We start from the raw sequence: 11,357 nt of genomic DNA on the forward strand, positions 1-11,357 counted from the left end.
CTGGAGCAGTTTGTGACGAGCCTGCAGGCGTCCTGTAAGGTAGGCGACACACTCTGACTTATTCAAGGAAAACTTCAGTTATTTTATGTTTTTGTTTTACAAACGTTTGCATAAAGTATTTGATGAATAGAGAAATAAACACAAAATGTTATCGGTCGCCTGATATATCTATTTCTAACCGTTACTTTTGACAATGCATTGGTAGAACCTCTATAAAAAGATGTCTGACTAATATATATAGCCTATAATTTAAGGTAGAGATTTCAAAATTAACTCTAAGAAACATTATCAATCCAAAACCAATTTAGTTTGCCAAGCAGAGAAAACAACTTATAAATATGGATACATAAAAATCATTACATTACATACCGGAATGGTACACTGTAAAAAAAATTCTGTGTAATATACGGTAAATTACCGGCAGCTGTGGTTGCCAGAACTTCACCGTAAAAAATAAAGTGAGAATGTATAATACATCACGGTATATCTTTTTTGCAACCGTAGATTTCACAGTTGAGAACAGTTTTTTGTTTACGGTAAATTACTATAAAAAACAGAGATTTCATAAACCTGTTTAAGGTAATATGCAATTTAACGGTAAATTACCGGCAGCTGTGGTTGCCAGAACTTCACCGTAAAAAATAAAGTGAGAATGTATAATACATCACGGTATATATTTTTTGCAACCGTAGATTTCACAGTTGAGAACTGTTTTTGGTTTACGGTAAATTACTATAAAAAACAAGAGATTTCATAAACCTGTTTACGGTAATATGCAATTTAACGGTAAATTACCGGCAGCTGTGGTTGCCAGAAATTCACCGTAAAAAATAAAGTGAGAATGTATAATACATCACGGTATATATTTTTTGCAACCGTAGATTTCACAGTTGAGAACTGTTTTTGGTTTACGGTAAATTACTATAAAAAATAAGAGATTTCATAAACCTGTTTACGGTAATATGCAATTTAACGGTAAATTACTGGCAGCTGTGGTTGCCAGAACTTCACCGTAAAAAATAAAGTGAGAATGTATAATACATCACGGTATATTATTTTTGCAACCGTAGATTTCACAGTTGAGAACTGTTTTTTGTTTACGGTAAATTACTATGAAAAAAACAGATTTCATAAACCTGTTTACGGTAATTTGCTTTAGAAATAACAGCCATGTTATAAACGTGTTTACGGTAAATAACCTTATAAACAGCAACTATATTGTGAAGCTAATTACAGTTTTTCTCAGTAAAAAACACAGTACAACTGTATGATACATTACGGCATTTTATTGAAAAATGCAACTTAACGGTAAATTACCGGCAGCTGTGGTTGCCAGAACTTTACCGTAAAAAATATAGTGACAATGTATAAGACATCACGGTACAAAAATACGGTACAACATAGAACGTAATACAATTGGTTGGCATAGATTTCAGTCAACTTCTGATTATTGTAAATTACAAAGGAAATATCAAATAAAGCAGATTGTAAATCAAGGTACAGACCATCATTGATATACCTTAAGAAACTAACATTCTCTGTGAAAAACAGGTTGAACTGATACAATATCTTGTACAATATACTCACAAAGCAGTGTTGAGATCTTGAAGAAACAGCATGTGTCCATATATATATGAAGGATAACCATGAATAAACATGAAAGGATTAGCCACTTGCCCTGAGTTGATCAAGAGTAATGAGTCACTGAGTCCAGACTTGACTGAAGAGGGCACTCAACATGGTATAGCGTCTCACATGGACATGAAGTTCAGGAAGCTGGAACATGAAGCGTGTATTTTCACCAGTTCTGCTTGAGGACTCGTATGTTGACCATCAGGTATTCACTGTGGACTGGAATGATCCTCTCTGCACCCAAAAACAGAAACAAAGGCAAAGTTAGATTGATGCAGTGCTTCAACATGATGCCTACAGAAACATTTACTGCCTTCTGCTGTTAAACTGAGCTCCAATGACCTAGAAGAAACCAGCACTTTATACTTAATAAAAAATAATAGTGTCACAGATTATTTTATTTTTTTTAAATATCAATAACGTTTATTTGTAAATTTTGAGTTGTTTGTTTATTATTCTCACTTTAACAGATAAAAATAAACAAGTGAGATGGGAACATTTTTCATTTAGTTGCATAATAATTGTGCACACATATATATTCTCCTAAGAAAGCCAAAACCTCACTTTTACTTTATTAAATATTCAGGTTTGAGGTTTATAACATTTTGGATTGACCGAGAGCTCTGTAGTTGTTCAATACAATTAATACTCAAAAATACAACTTGCCTTTTAATTGTGCACACAGTGTAAAGACAATCATCATGTTTGATACAACCAGGGTATCTGCACATCTTATTAATTCCATCAATTCTACATTTTTTGTTTTAATTTTTTTAATTCAATGACTTTTAAGACCTTTTAAATATCTCTAAAATCAATTACATTACTGTTGCAAAATAAATAGAGAAACTAGAATACAGTAAGCTGTATCCTGTTGTTGAGTTGTATTGCATTTGAATAACTGAGCTATTCAGTGTACAATAGCTAATATAACTGCCTTCTCGTTAACAAAAATCAAACTGTATGGCGGAGACCCAGTTCAATAGGAAACAATGACCCCCAGCATTTACCATCAAATAAACATAAGAGTGCACTGTAGGGCCCACTTGGGTGCAAAGACACAGGTGCAAACCCCTTTTGGGTGGATTTTGGAAAGATAGTACACAGAATTAATGACATTTTACTGCTACGTGAAACGTAATGTAAGGGGGATATCAGTTCAGAGCACTAAAAAACAAATAGTACTAATACAAAACTATATTCCAGTGGTTTCATCTATGTTTGCATGAAGCGGTTGGCTCAGACCGTGCACCTGAGGATGATTGATTGAGTGAAGTTTGAGTTGCACCTATCGCACTGCTTACCTCTAATTAGCCTTGACAAGACTGGTGTCTGAGTCATTGGGTCCAGACTTGACTGAAGACAGGTGGGACAGAGTCTCATACAGACAGGGTATGCTGTTCAGGAAACTGGAACTTTAGGCAGGTGTTGTCATAATTTCTGCTTGAAGACTCACAAGTCAATCTGGTGTTCGCTGTGGGCTAGCATGATCTTCCAGCCAGAAAAAAAGACAACATAGAAAACATTAACAATACTAACAATAATAATAACAGTAACATCACCAATAATATAACTTTATATAGCACTTACACAGTTGCAAAATGGTTCTCATACTTCACACAAAAAACAATCAAACTATAAAAACACAAAACATTAAAGAGGGTAAAACAGAACAAACTTACCAAAGGGTAAACAAAGAGTAGGGTTAAAGATTTCATAAAACGGTCAAGCTACAAATATGATTCATGAATAAGAAATAGCCATAATACGTATGGTATGTCAATAAAGTCAAAATAAATTCACAGTATGTCAAAAAAGGTTATTCTGGCAAGAAGTTAAAATCACATTGGATCATGAAATGCCTAGTTTTATGCAGTACTTAACATCAACAATACATGCATACACTGTTTGAACATGAAATGGCTAAACAGTGCTTACAAAAATAGAAGACCCTAAAGCCTTCTCTTGTTAAATGAACATACATTGAACTTTACAACAACTTACCTCTGTTTATCCTTGACAACACTTGTATGTATCCGATCATAAGGTTACACTAGTAGGACAGCAAAGAGGGTGATGAGGTCCATCTGAAGTACAACCGCTGGTAGTCGTAATCACACCTGAAAGAAAGAATAAAGAGAAAAAAGACAAGGGGTGGACATACATCCTCTTAAGTGAAAGATGAAATCATGTCAAGCATCAACTTTTACTCTTTTCAATGCAAAGGTTGCAAATTAAAATGAAATGGCTAAATTCACACTCAAAAATAAAAACAGTGCCTCACCTGGTTTAGCCCGCACCACATATTGTTATCGCAGCAACAAAGGTTTGATTCCCGTTGGGCCATGTGTTGCAGATCATCCCCTCTCACTCCACTGTGGTCCCTGTCTCTCTACTTCTGCTGTCCAATAAAACACGAATGACAAAAAAATCATCTTTAAAAGTAAAAAAAACAACTGCTTGCTTTGGGCATTTAAATGGATTAAAATCCCACCGTTTTCCTGGTTGTCATAAAAGCCAGCAAGTTGTTCCCATCCAAGTCCACAACCACTAGAGTTTGAATGCAATGTCTGAAAGGTGGCAGGAGCAAATTAATTCAATGTTGCAAGATTAGAGTAAATTGTCTTAATTATCTGCACAAACTGCTCTTGTACCAATTAAAATGTTCAGATATTTGTTAGATATGTGTACAATTTACTTACTTTAAAGGAGATTCTTCTTAGCAATGCCACCTGCCTTCGACCTAGAAGTTTCACAAAAGCACTGGAACAAATTGTCTTTCTTTTGACAGACATTCAAGTATTTCAAAGAATTGAATACTGACTTGAACTTTACTCCTTCCACATCTGGTTTATCTTGGGTCTGGAGGCGATCAACAGCAGAGTTGTAGCTGTCAATGGTGCGCTCTGCTCCGCACAGATTTGGATCGTCACCCTGAAATTCAGATCGGATTATTAGGCAGTACCTACAGAAATATTGCGAGTGACTGAAATTTTCAGTGAAGGCACCAATGCCATGAGAGCCCAAATTATGTCCTGCAATGCAATATAAGGTTATTTTGACTACTGTTTCATCTGATACTACGATCCCGTTCTCCTCCAAATCCTTCAAGTCTGTTAGTAATTCAGAGAACACAAATGTTTTGAAATCTTTCTCTCTACACAATAAAACAAGTGACATGTGGTTTGTGTCAGACCTTACATGAACTGGCAAATTATCATCAGATACATAGACAGCTAATATTTTATGTATTGTCTTTGCAGAGCCTAAAGGGTTAAAGTCTCTTTCACAGGCACATAATATGAAAACATATCAGTCCTGTTCTCATCTCGTCCTAAAAACATTTTCTTAGGCTCCACATAGTTGAACCCTTTTTTGAAAGACTGAGCTCTTGAGTATGCTGTCCTCATTGGCCCTCTATGACATGCAGAGAAAAGATCAAATTCTCAAAGACTCACAAACTTTGCTGATGTCCTCATCTGATATTGGTGTGTCATTTTTAAACAGTGAAGTTAGTTTGGTCCAAGCAGGTAGTAGAAACTGTCCCTGCAATTTCAAGTAGAATAAACAGAGAAAAAGATCACTGAAGTTTTCAGAAATATCCATATCACCTTTATCTGTGCTGGTCTCTATAACATTTTCTGAGTCATGCAGGTGAGGGCCACAGTCATGTGATTCAGTTGGAACAGCTGATGACTGAGGAGAAGCAGATTCTCTGTACATGTCACTAATACTGCTGTCTGCTATTTGTGTCTCCGTGGCATGTGGGCAGTAAATGAAGATCTGACCGTGAAAACATTTGACCATCCACTCACTTTAATAATTAGCTACTTTGTGTCTGGACATGTGCTTTCAAATAACGCCATAGCCATTTATGAGCGGTAACGTTAACAGACATGGCGCACTTATGAGCGGTAACGTTAACAGACATAGCACATTTATGAGCAGTAACGTTAACAGACAGTTTATAAGCGGTAACGTTAACAGACAGTTTATAAGCGGTAAAGTTAACAGCCATCCCAACAGTAACGTTAGCTTAGCTGTAACGTTAGCTGATAGGTTACCATTATGCCTCTGGTAGAAATGAGCCTTATAGCTCCATATCTAACAAAGGTCTGCTTGCAACCAGCTTCAACGCACTTAAATAAACAACGTGGTTCATCACTATGAAGTTTGCAATGAAGCACATAACCCCTCGATGTTTTAGCTTTAACTGACTTGCCACAGAAATGACAACTAAACATTTTCCTAGCAAACCTTTGGTAAAGTAAGCTAGCTAATGTTTAACACAGAAACCCATAACCCATGTTACATCCACGAAAAGTAAACTCTCAACTCATTTAGATAGCTAAGTGAACTTACTATTAACGTTGAATGACTCGTTTTTGCAAGGGCGACACAAAACTGCAGAAAACAAAGCCTCAAATTCAAATGTAACGTTAGCTAGCTGACATGCTTACCTTCAGAAGAAGTGTTGTGTTTCCAGGAGTCAGGCCGTTGATCATCAGTAACGTGCTGCCTGAGCGCGCAGAAAAGGCGCTGAAATGAGTTCAAAAGTTCAGCCTCCAACCGTTGCTTTTTTTAAATTGTTGTGTAGGTCTGATCACTGCCGCCTCCGTCCGTCCGTCCCTCTCTCTCTCTCTCTCACTCTCTCTCTCTCTCTCTGTCTGTCTGTCTCTCTGTGTTCCCACCACATTTGGTCAGGTTATTCACTGAGACAGGCACCTGTTGGTCTTAAAGTGTCATGAGGGAATCGCTAAACAGTGAAACAGTATGATCATATAGGGTGCACTGCACACACATTAGGAATAGATGTCACAGGGTGCCTTGAAACTGTCGCGAGATCTGCACCTGCAAGCACCTGCAATGTTACAAAATACTAACCAACAGAGATCAAAAGAGAGGTGGGGGATGGGGTGAGGGGTGAGATGCAACTTATGCTCTGCAAAAAAGGATTACAAAACAAGGAAAACGTATGGAAGGTTACTCTCTACTGCTTTGAATAAGCAGACTAGTTTGCATCTAGCACTTATTGTTTTGTTTGTTGGTTAAATATTAGTTCTGACTGTTGAAACTGACAATGTCTTTCAAAAATTACAGTGTTGGCCTTCAAATTTATCTTATGGTATATTTACATTATTAGCACAATGGTTCGTACATTTAACCGTGACAAAATGTATTTCTTTTTACTAATAGTACCTGCAAAAACTGCAGTGTTATATTTTATATATTATAGTGTATTTACAAAAACAGCACAATGGTTAGTGCATTTAACCTTGACAAAATGTCTTTTTTACAAATAATGAATGCAAGCAACATTGATCGGGCCCTCGCACCTTCACGCACGTCGAGGGTACTAGCAGGACTCTAGTTGCCGCGGCCGTGCTTTCTGTGACCATGAGACACTGCGTGCACGAGTTAGACAATATTTCCTGCGTGTACCAGTGGCGTAGCAAGATCATTTTGCCAGGTCTTAAGCCTCGAATGTTTTGAGTTCAGCTCTGAATACAATCATAAATGTAAGCCTGTAATGATCGACAAAAAAACAAATGTTTTTTGAATGCGCTTCAGTGTTTGTAACATAAAAGACTGTCAAAGTAAATGCAGGTGTCCAAACCGACTGTTTGTTTGTGGTGCAGCTAGCTCTGACAATCACTGCTGAGTGACTCAAAGCGGAAAGAGTCGAGGAGAAATGGCAGAATGTATAGTTCCATGTGGAAAAAAACAAACCGAAAGGTGATCCCATGTGGTCTAATCTATATCATGAATTAGGTTAACGTGACTTCAGACGGGGCTGCTCCGTAGGTCTGCTAACGTCGCTGGACACGCTGCTCGCTAATCGCTCCAATAACAGCTGCTTCCTCTGCAGAAATGCAGACTTTAACTGAACAACAGCTGCTAGTAAAGACAACGTGGGTGTTTATGTCATCGTTTCTAAACGTATGCGTTTACGACTGTCCACAAGAAGAGGTAACTCTGGAGTTTTCAAACAAGTCTACAACATATTAAAAAAGCAGGGCTCTGACATCTTTAGAAGTAAAAGTTGGTCTGATCTCACCAAGAGTACAACAGGGTGTACGCCTTAAGGACGTGTACACCATGCTGAGGTCTGAGTGTCATACAGGCAAAAATCTTTTCTAGATAATCTAGAGGAATTCTGTTCAGGTGACCTCATTGTAGGCCTAGTCCACAATGTGTGTCCAGAATCTGTGGGTTCTGGGACCCATATTTGAGAGATTATGGCCATTCTTGCATATGTCAAAAAATCCACTCAGGGAATAAGGCATCAATTAAGCCCTTTGGGGCTGTTTTTGGGGACCTTAACTTGCAGCTACGAAGTCCAGATTATAGGTAGGTAATGGTGACGAGCCCCTCTTTGAAGGAGAAAAGGAGTCAAATCTCTACCCTGATTTAGAGTATAAAAAGTTAGAGAAAAGACTGGTGAAAACTGGTGCCATCTGGTTCGAATCATCTCTGTTGGGTGCATTTGAAAACACTTGTAAATGGCTTATTGTCCTAATATTCACATATGATGGACAAAAGAGGACCCTCTTAAAGGCTCAATTGGATTCAAGTCATTAGCATGCTGCTAACAGAAGTTAGCTTTCCCAAGGGTCTGCAGAGATCTTGCTTTAGATCCTGCATTACGTTATCACAGGGGAATGATTAATACAAAATTCAGGCAGTTTCAACCTTTCACTAAGATTTAATGGCCCGTTTCTCACTTGCCAAAAAAAGCCGAAAAATAAGGCTATATGCCTCAATTTTGACCTTTGGGGCTGTGTTTGGGTACCTTAACTTGCAGCTACGACCGTAAAATTTGGGGGAATTCATATTCACTAGCCCCTCTTTAAACAGGAAAAGGATTCAAATTTCTACTTTGATTTAAAGTGTAAAAATTGAGAGAAAAGACTGGTGAAGGCCATTTCGGATCATAAGTACCATTGGGTTAGAATCCTTTCTGTTGGGTGAAATAAACAGTCAATTTTCAACTTTTCGCACCATTTAATCTGTGGGAAAAGGTGGAATGACTGTGAAAGTTTCAGGGTCCTAGCCCATTGTTTTCTATGGGTATGTAGGCCGAATTGGGTAAAAAATCCATAGTTCACTATGGGAAAAGTGTTTGGAATTACCAATTGATTTTCATACCACTTGATCTCTGGCCAAAGGTCGATTGACTGTGAAAATTTCAGGGTCCTAGCCCATTGTTTCCTATGGGTAATTAGGCCGAATTAGGTCAAAAATCCATAGTTCACTATGGGAAAAGTGTTTGGAATTACCGATTGATTTTCATACCACTTGATCTCTGGCCAAAGGTCGATTGACTGTGAAAATTTCAGGGTCCTAGCCCATTGTTTCCTATGGGTAATTAGGCCGAATTAGGTCAAAAATCCATAGTTCACTATGGGAAAAGTGTTTGGAATTTCCCATTGATTTTCATCCCACTTAATGAATGGGCAGAGGTCGATTGACTGTGAAAATTTCAGCCTCCTAGTCCATTGTTTTCTGGGCGTATTTAGGCCGAATATGGTCAAAAATCCATAGTTCACTACGCAAAAAGTGTTTGGAATTTTCCATTGATTTTCAAACCACTTAATGAATGGGCAAAGTTCGAATTCATCCACCCCCGTCGCCTTGCCAGCAAGGAGCTTTTTGAATACCTTAGCGGCCTCCACCAGGGATATGGGTAATAGATAATATTTGCAGAAGTTGCAGAGTTGGCTGTTAGCTATATTATGGTGTATATCTGTAATTAGTACAATGGTCCGTACATTTAACAGTAAACAAATATATTTTTTTAAAGTAATTAATGCAAAAATCACGGTATGGATTTTTGTTCATATTACGGTGTATTTCCTTTACCAGTACAATGTTTAGTACCTTTAACAGTGACAAACTGAATATTTTACGAATAATAAATGCAAAAAATACGGGGCTGGCTGTTGAATGTATGATGCGTTTTACCTCCATTGGCAGTGCAATGGTCCGAACATTTAACAGTAACCAAATGTATTTTTAAAAAGTAATCAATGCAAAAATCACGGTATGGATTTTTGTTCATATTATGGTGTATTTCCGTTACCAGTACAATGTTTAGTACATTTAACAGTGACAAACTGATGTTTTTACAAATAATAAATGCAAAAAATACGGGGCTGGCTGTTGAATATATGATGCGTTTTACCTCCATTGGCAGCGCAATGGTCCGTACATTTTACAGTAACCAAATGTATGTTTTAAAAGTAATAAATGCAAAAATCACGGTATGGATGTTTGTTCATATTACGGTGTATTACCGTTACCAGTACAATGTTTAGTACATTTAACAGTGACAAACTGATTTTTTTACGAATAATAAATGCAAAAAGTACGGGGCTGGCTGTTGACTGTATGATGCGTTTTACCTCCATTGGCAGAGCAATGGTCCGTACATTTAACATTAACCAAATGTATTTTTAAAAAGTAATGAATGCAAAAATTACGGTATGGATTTTTCTTTCATATTACGGTGTATTTCCGTTATCAGTACAATGTTTAGTACATTTAACAGTGACAAAATGTATTTTATACGAATAATAAATGCAAAACATACGAGGCTGCCTGTTTAATGTATAATGCGTCATATCTCCATTGGCAGCACAGTGGTCCGTACATTTAACAGTAACCAAATGTATTTTTTAAAAGAAATAAATGCAAAAATTACGGTATGGATTTTTCTTTCATATTACGGTGTATTTCCGTTACCAGTACAATGTTTAGTACATTTAACAGTGACAAACTGATGTTTTTACAAATAATAAATGCAAAATATACGGGGCTGGCTGTTGAATATATGATGCGTTTTACCTCCATTGGCAGCACAATGGGCCGTACATTTAACAGTAACCAAATGTATGTTTTAAAAGTAATAAATGCAAAAATCACGGTATGGATGTTTGTTCATATTACGGTGTATTACCGTTACCAGTACAATGTTTAGTACATTTAACAGTGACAAACTGATTTTTTTACGAATAATAAATGCGAAAAATACGGGGCTGGCTGTTGACTGTATGATGCGTTTTACCTCCATTGGCAGAGCAATGGTCCGTACATTTAACATTAACCAAATGTATTTTTAAAAAGTAATAAATGCAAAAATTACGGTATGGATTTTTCTTTCATATTACGGTGTATTTCCGTTATCAGTACAATGTTTAGTACATTTAACAGTGACAAAATGTATTTTATACGAATAATAAATGCAAAACATACGAGGCTGCCTGTTTAATGTATAATGCGTCATATCTCCATTGGCAGCACAGTGGTCCGTACATTTAACAGTAACCAAATGTATTTTTTAAAAGAAATAAATGCAAAAATTACGGTATGGATTTTTCTTTCATATTACGGTGTATTTCCGTTACCAGTACAATGTTTAGTACATTTAACAGTGACAAACTGATGTTTTTACAAATAATAAATGCAAAAAATACGGGGCTGGCTGTTGACTGTATGATGCGTTTTACCTCCATTGGCAGAGCAATGGTCCGTACATTTAACATTAACCAAATGTATTTTTAAAAAGTAATAAATGCAAAAATTACGGTATGGATTTTTCTTTCATATTACGGTGTATTTCCGTTATCAGTACAATGTTTAGTACATTTAACAGTGACAAAATGTATTTTATACGAATAATAAATGCAAAACATACGAGGCTGCCTGTTTAATGTATAATGCGT

General features: G+C 36.8%; 1 long non-coding RNA gene across 2 annotated transcripts; it reads right to left on the reverse strand.

Annotated features, from left to right (window-relative positions):
• Positions 1 to 1,268: 1,268 nt before the first annotated feature.
• LOC142959545 (uncharacterized) lies at positions 1,269 to 9,707 on the reverse strand. Of its 2 annotated transcripts, none has more exons than XR_012956219.1 (9): positions 6,093 to 9,707; positions 5,091 to 5,178; positions 4,457 to 4,566; positions 4,335 to 4,375; positions 4,127 to 4,202; positions 3,917 to 4,030; positions 3,637 to 3,752; positions 2,937 to 3,123; positions 1,269 to 1,866 (listed from the first exon to the last, which is right to left on the reverse strand). It is a non-coding gene; the product is annotated as an uncharacterized LOC142959545 (long non-coding RNA). The 2 variants fall into 2 exon arrangements; XR_012956218.1 differs by having other exon boundaries at positions 3,917 to 4,033.
• Positions 9,708 to 11,357: the final 1,650 nt, after the last annotated feature.

The sequence above is a fragment of the Anarhichas minor genome, unplaced genomic scaffold, assembly GCF_050575085.1.
Source record: "Anarhichas minor isolate MPS153535 unplaced genomic scaffold, ASM5057508v1 ptg000026l, whole genome shotgun sequence".
Lineage (NCBI taxonomy): Eukaryota > Metazoa > Chordata > Actinopteri > Perciformes > Anarhichadidae > Anarhichas > Anarhichas minor.